The sequence below is a fragment of the Acipenser ruthenus genome, chromosome 57 (genome assembly GCF_902713425.1).
Source record: "Acipenser ruthenus chromosome 57, fAciRut3.2 maternal haplotype, whole genome shotgun sequence".
Taxonomy (NCBI): domain Eukaryota; kingdom Metazoa; phylum Chordata; class Actinopteri; order Acipenseriformes; family Acipenseridae; genus Acipenser; species Acipenser ruthenus.
Window position 1 is genome coordinate 4,862,988 of NC_081245.1, and position 6,905 is coordinate 4,869,892.

The following is a 6,905-nucleotide window of genomic DNA, read 5'->3' on the forward strand; positions in this document are numbered from 1 at the left end:
TATGGAGCTCTAGAGCCAAAATGGCCGCCATTGGGCACCAGTTTCCTACCTTTCTCTAATCCCATCTGTGTTTTAATGTTATTATGAAACTGGCTCTATTGTGGCTCTAAGTGTGGTCCGGTAATGCATTGATGTCTATGGAGCTCCAGAGCAAAAATGGCCGCCAATGGGCAGCAGTTTCTTACCTTTCTCTAATTTGAGTGTTTTAATGTTGCTTTGAAACTGGCTCCATTGTGGCTCTAAGTGTGGGCTGGTAATGCATTGATGTCTATGGAGCTCCAGAGCCATAATGGCCGCCAATGGGCACCAGTTTCCTACCTTTCTCTAATCTCATCTATGTGTTTTAATGTTATTATGAAACTGGCTCTACTGTGGCTCAAAGTCAGGGCCAGTAATGCATTGATGTCTATGGAGCTCCAAAGCCAATTTGGCCACCAATGGGCAGCAGTTTCTTACCTTTCTCTAATTTGAGTGTTTTGATGTTGCTATGAAACTGGCTCCATTGTGGCTCTAAGTGTGGGCCGGTAATGCATTGATGTCTATGGAGCTCCAGAGCAAAAATGGCCGCCACTGGGCACCAGTTTCCTACCTTTCTCTAATCTCATCTATGTGTTTTAATGTTATTATGAAACTGGCTCTATTGTGGCTCTAAGTCAGGGCCAGTAATGCATTGATGTCTATGGGGCTCCAGAGCCAATATGGCCGCCAATGGGCAGCAGTTTCTTACATTTCTCTAATTTGAGTGTTTTAATGTTGCTATGAAAATGGCTCCATTGTGGCTCTTAGTGTGGGCCGGTAATGCATTGATGTCTATGGAGCTCCAGAGCCAAAATGGCCGCCACTGGGCACCAGTTTCCTACCTTTCTCTAATCTCATCTATGTGTTTTAATGTTATTATGAAACTGGCTCTACTGTGGCTCTAAGTCAGGGCCAGTAATGGATTGATGTCTATGGGGCTCCAGAGCCAATTTGGCCACCAATGGGCAGCAGTTTCTTACCTTTCTCTAATTTGAGTGTTTTAATGTTGCTATGAAACTAGCTCCATTGTGGCTCTAAGTGTGGGCCAGTAATGCATTGTTGTCTATAGAGCTCCAGAGCCAAAATGGCCGCCACTGGGCACCAGTTTCCTACCCTTCTCTAATCTCATTTATGTGTTTTAATGTTATTATGAAACTGGCTCTATTGTGGCTCTAAGTGTGGGCTGGTAATGCATTGATGTCTATGGGGCTCCAGAGCCAATATGGCCGCCAATGGGCAGCAGTTCCTTACCTTTCTCTAATTTGTGTGTTTTAATGTTATTATGAAACTGGCTCCATTGTGGCTCTAAGTGTGGGCTGGTAATGCATTGATGTTTATGGAGCTCCAGAGCCAAAATGGCCGCCAATGGGTAACAGTTTCCTACCTTTCCCTAATCCCATCTGTGTTTTAATGTTATTATGAAACTGGCTCTATTGTGGCTCTAAGTGTGGGCCGGTAATGCATTAATGTCTATGGAGCTCCAGAGCAAAAATGGCCGCCACTGGGCACCAGTTTCCTACATTTCTCTAATCTCATCTATGTGTTTTAATGTTATTATGAAACTGGCTCTACTGTGGCTCTAAGTCAGGGCCAGTAATACATTGATGTCTATGGGGCTCCAGAGCCAATATGGCCGCCAATGGGCAGCAGTTTCTTACCTTTCTCTAATTTGAGTGTTTTAATGTTGCAATGAAACTGGCTCCATTGAGGCTCTAAGTGTGGGCCGGTAATGCATTGATGTCTATGGAGCTCCAGAGCCAAAATGGCAGCCACTGGGCACCAGTTTCCTACCTTTCTCTAATCCCATCTATGTGTTTTAAACTTATTATGAAACTGGCTCTATTGTGGCTCTAAGTCAGGGCCAGTAATGCATTGATGTCTATGGGGCTCCAGAGCCAATATGGCCACCAATGGGCAGCAGTTTCTTACATTTCTCTAATTTGAGTGTTTTAATGTTGCTATGAAACTGGCTCCATTGTGGCTCTAAGTGTGGGCCGGTAATGCATTGATTTCTATGGAGCTCCAGAGCCAAAATGGCCACCACTGGGCACCAGTTTCCTAACTTTCTCTAATCTCATCTATGTGTTTTAATGTTATTATGAAACTGGCCCTATTGTGGCTCTAAGCCAGGGCCAGTAACGCATTGATGTCTATGGGGCTCCAGAGCCAATATGGCCGCCAATGGGCACCAGTTTCCTACCTTTCTCTAATCTCATCTATGTGTTTTAATGTTATTATGAAATTGGCTCTACTGTGGCTCTAAGTCAGGGCCAGTAATGCATTGATGTCTATGGAGCTCCAGAGCCAAAATGGCCGCCACTGGGCACCAGTTTCCTACCTTTCTCTAATCTCATCTATGTGTTTTAATGTTATTATGAAACTGGCCCTATAGTGGCTCTAAGTGTGGGCCAGTAATGCATTGATGTCTGTGGGGCTCCAGAGCCAATATGGCCGCCAATGGGCAGCAGTTTCTTACCTTTCTCTAATTTGAGTGTTTTAATGTTGCTATGAAACTGGCTCCATTGTGGCTCTAAGTGTGGGCCGGTAATGCATTGATGTCTATGGAGCTCCAGAGCCAAAATGGCCGCCAATGGGCAACAGTTTTCTACCTTTCTCTAATCTCATCTATGTGTTTTAATGTTATTATGAAACTGGCTCTATTGTGGCTCTAAGTCAGGGCCAGTAATGCATTGATGTCTATGGAGCTCCAGAGCCAAAATGGCCGCCACTGGGCACCAGTTTCCTACCTTTCTCTAATCTCATCTATGTGTTTTAATGTTATTATGAAACTGGCCCTATAGTGGCTCTAAGTGTGGGCCAGTAATGCATTGATGTCTGTGGGGCTCCAGAGCCAATATGGCCGCCAATGGGCAGCAGTTTCTTACCTTTCTCTAATTTGAGTGTTTTAATGTTGCTTTGAAACTGGCTCCATTGTGGCTCTAAGTGTGGGCTGGTAATGCTTTGATGTCTATGGAGCTCCAGAGCCAAAATGGCCGCCAATGGGCACCAGTTTCCTACCTTTCTCTAATCTCATCTATGTGTTTTAATGTTATTATGAAACTGGCTCTACTGGGGCTCTAAGTCAGGGCCGGTAATGCATTGATGTCTATGGAGCTCCAGAGCCAATTTGGCCACCAATGGGCAGCAGTTTCTTACCTTTCTCTAATTTGAGTGTTTTAATGTTGCTATGAAACTGGATCCATTGTGGCTCTAAGTGTGGGCTGGTAATGCATTGATGTCTATGGAGCTCCAGAGCAAAAATGGCCGCCAATGGGCACCAGTTTCCTACCTTTCTCTAATCTCATCTATGTGTTTTAATGTTATTATGAAACTGGCTCTACTGTGGCTCTAAGTCAGGGCCAGTAATGCATTGATGTCTATGGGGCTCCAGAGACAATATGGCCGCCAATGGGCAACAGTTTCCAACCTTTCTCTAATCCCATCTGTGTTTTAATGTTATTATGAAACTGGCTCTATTGTGGCTCTAAGTGTGGGCCGGTAATGCATTGATGTCTATGGAGCTCCAGAGCAAAAATGGCCGCCACTGGGCACCAGTTTCCTACCTTTCTCTAATCTCATCTATGTGTTTTAATGTCATTATGAAACTGGCTCTATTGTGGCTCTAAGACAGGGCCCGTAGTGCATTGATGTCTATGGAGCTCCAGAGCCAAAATGGCCGCCACTGGGCACCAGTTTCCTACCTTTCTCTAATCTCATCTATGTGTTTTAATGTTATTATGAAACTGGCCCTATTGTGGCTCTAAGTGTGGGCTGGTAATGCATTGATGTCTATGGAGCTCCAGAGCAAAAATGGCCGCCAATGGGCACCAGTTTCCTACCTTTCTCTAATCTCATCTATGTGTTTTAATGTTATTATGAAACTGGCTCTACTGTGGCTCTAAGTCAGGGCCAGTAATGCATTGATGTCTATGGGGCTCCAGAGACAATATGGCCGCCAATGGGCAACAGTTTCCAACCTTTCTCTAATCCCATCTGTGTTTTAATGTTATTATGAAACTGGCTCTATTGTGGCTCTAAGTGTGGGCCGGTAATGCATTGATGTCTATGGAGCTCCAGAGCAAAAATGGCCGCCACTGGGCACCAGTTTCCTACCTTTCTCTAATCTCATCTATGTGTTTTAATGTCATTATGAAACTGGCTCTATTGTGGCTCTAAGACAGGGCCCGTAGTGCATTGATGTCTATGGAGCTCCAGAGCCAAAATGGCCGCCACTGGGCACCAGTTTCCTACCTTTCTCTAATCTCATCTATGTGTTTTAATGTTATTATGAAACTGGCCCTATTGTGGCTCTAAGTGTGGGCTGGTAATGCATTGATGTCTATGGAGCTCCAGAGCCAAAATGGCCGCCAATGGGCACCAGTTTCCTACCTTTCTCTAATCTCATCTATGTGTTTTAATGTTATTATGAAACTGGCTCTACAGTGGCTCTAAGTCAGGGCCAGTAATGCATTGATGTCTGTGGAGCTCCAGAGCCAATTTGGCCACCAATGGGCAGCAGTTTCTTACCTTTCTCTAATTTGAGTGTTTTAATGTTGCTATGAAACTGGCTCCACTGTGGCTCTAAGTGTGGGCCGGTAATGCATTGATGTCTATGGAGCTCCAGAGCCAAAATGGCCGCCACTGGGCACCAGTTTCCTACCCTTCTCTAATCTCATCTATGTGTTTTAATGTTATTATGAAACTGGCTCTATTGTGGCTCTAAGTGTGGGTTGGTAATGCATTGATGTCTATGGAGCTCCAGAGCCAAAATGGCCACCACTGGGCACCAGTTTCCTACCTTTCTCTAATCTCATCTATGTGTTTTAATGTTATTATGAAACTGGCTCTACTGTGGCTCTAAGTCAGGGCCAGTAATGCATTGATGTCTATGGGGCTCCAGAGCCAATATGGCCACCATTGGGCAGCAGTTCCTTACCTTTCTCTAATTTGAGTGTTTTAATGTTGCTATGAAACTGGCTCCATTGTGGCTCTAAGTGTGGGCCGGTAATGCATTGATGTCTATGGAGCTCCAGAGCCAAAATGGCCGCCACTGGGCACCAGTTTCCTACCTTTCTCTAATCCCATCTGTGTTTTAATGTTATTATGAAACTGGCTCTATTGTGGCTCTAAGTGTGGGCTGGTAATGCATTGATGTCTATGGAGCTCCAGAGCCAAAATGGCCGCCACTGGGCACCAGTTTCCTACCTTTCTCTAATCCCATCTATGTGTTTTAAACTTATTATGAAACTGGCTCTATTGTGGCTCTAAGTCAGGGCCAGTAATGCATTGATGTCTATGGAGCTCCAGAGCCAAAATGGCCGCCACTGGGCACCAGTTTCCTACCTTTCTCTAATCTCATCTATGTGTTTTAATGTTATTATGAAACTGGCTTTATTGTGGCTCTAAGTCAGGGCCAGTAATGCATTGATGTCTATGGGGCTCCAGAGCCAATATGGCCGCCAATGGGCAGCAGTTTCTTACATTTCTCTGATTTGAGTGTTTTAATGTTGCTATGAAACTGGCTCCATTGTGGCTCTAATTGTGGGCCGGTAATGCATTGATGTCTATGGAGCTCCAGAGCCAAAATGGCCGCCACTGGGCACCAGTTTCCTACCTTTCTCTAATCTCATCTATGTGTTTTAATGTTATTATGAAACTGGCCCTATTGTGGCTCTAAGTCAGGGCCAGTAATGCATTGATGTCTATGGGGCTCCAGAGCCAATATGGCCGCCAATGGGCAGCAGTTTCTTACCTTTCTCTAATTTGAGTGTTTTAATGTTGCTTTGAAACTGGCTCCATTGTGGCTCTAAGTGTGGGCTGGTAATGCAGTGATGTCTATGGAGCTCCAGAGCCAAAAATGGCTGCCAATGTGCACCAGTTTCCTACCCTTCTCTAATCTCATCTATGTGTTTTAATGTTATTATGAAACTGGCTCTATTGTGGCTCTAAGTGTGGGCTGGTAATGCATTGATGTCTAAAGAGCTCCAGAGCCAAAATGGCCGCCAATGGGCAACAGTTTCCTACCTTTCTCTAATCTCATCTATGTGTTTTAATGTTATTATGAAACTGGCTCTATTGTGGCTCTAAGTCAGGGCCAGTAATGCATTGATGTCTATGGGGCTCCAGAGCCAATATGGCCGCCAATGGGCAGCAGTCTCTTACCTTTCTCTAATTTGAGTGTTTTAGTGTTGCTATGAAACTGGCTCCATTGTGGCTCTAAGTGTGGGCCGGTAATGCATTGATGTCTATGGGGCTCCAGAGCCAACATGACCGCCACTGGGCAGCAGTTTCTTACCTTTATTATTTTTATTTACCAGTCCACAATGTGTTTAGTTGAAATCAAATTAGTCTCTACTCTCTGCCTGAGTGAATGACTGACAGTCTATTGAAAGCTGCGCTGCTTTGCTCAGTCAGTTAGCATCGGGACCAGTGAAAATAAATACCAGAGAGCGTGGAGTTTTAAAACGTAACAAAATCTGAAATTGATATTTGGATCATGTGGTATGGAAGTATTCTGTGAAAGATGGCTCCCGACGGTGTATTGGACCTACGGCAGCAGTGTGGAGTAGTGGTTAGGGCTCTGGACTCTTGACCGGAGGGTCGTGGGTTCAATCCCAAGTGGGGGGACACTGCTGCTGTACCCTTGAGCAAGGTACTTTACCTAGATTGCTCCAGTGAAACCCCAACTGTATAAATGGGTAATTGTATGTACAAAATAATGTGATATCTTGTAACAATTGTAAGTTGCCCTGGATAAGGGTGTCTGCTAAGAAATTAATAATAATAATAGCAGCCATCAACGCCTGGGTACTTTACAAAGAATGCACGCAGAAGAATTTATCAAGGAGAGAATATGTTTTACAGTTAGCACAGGAACTTTGCAAGAA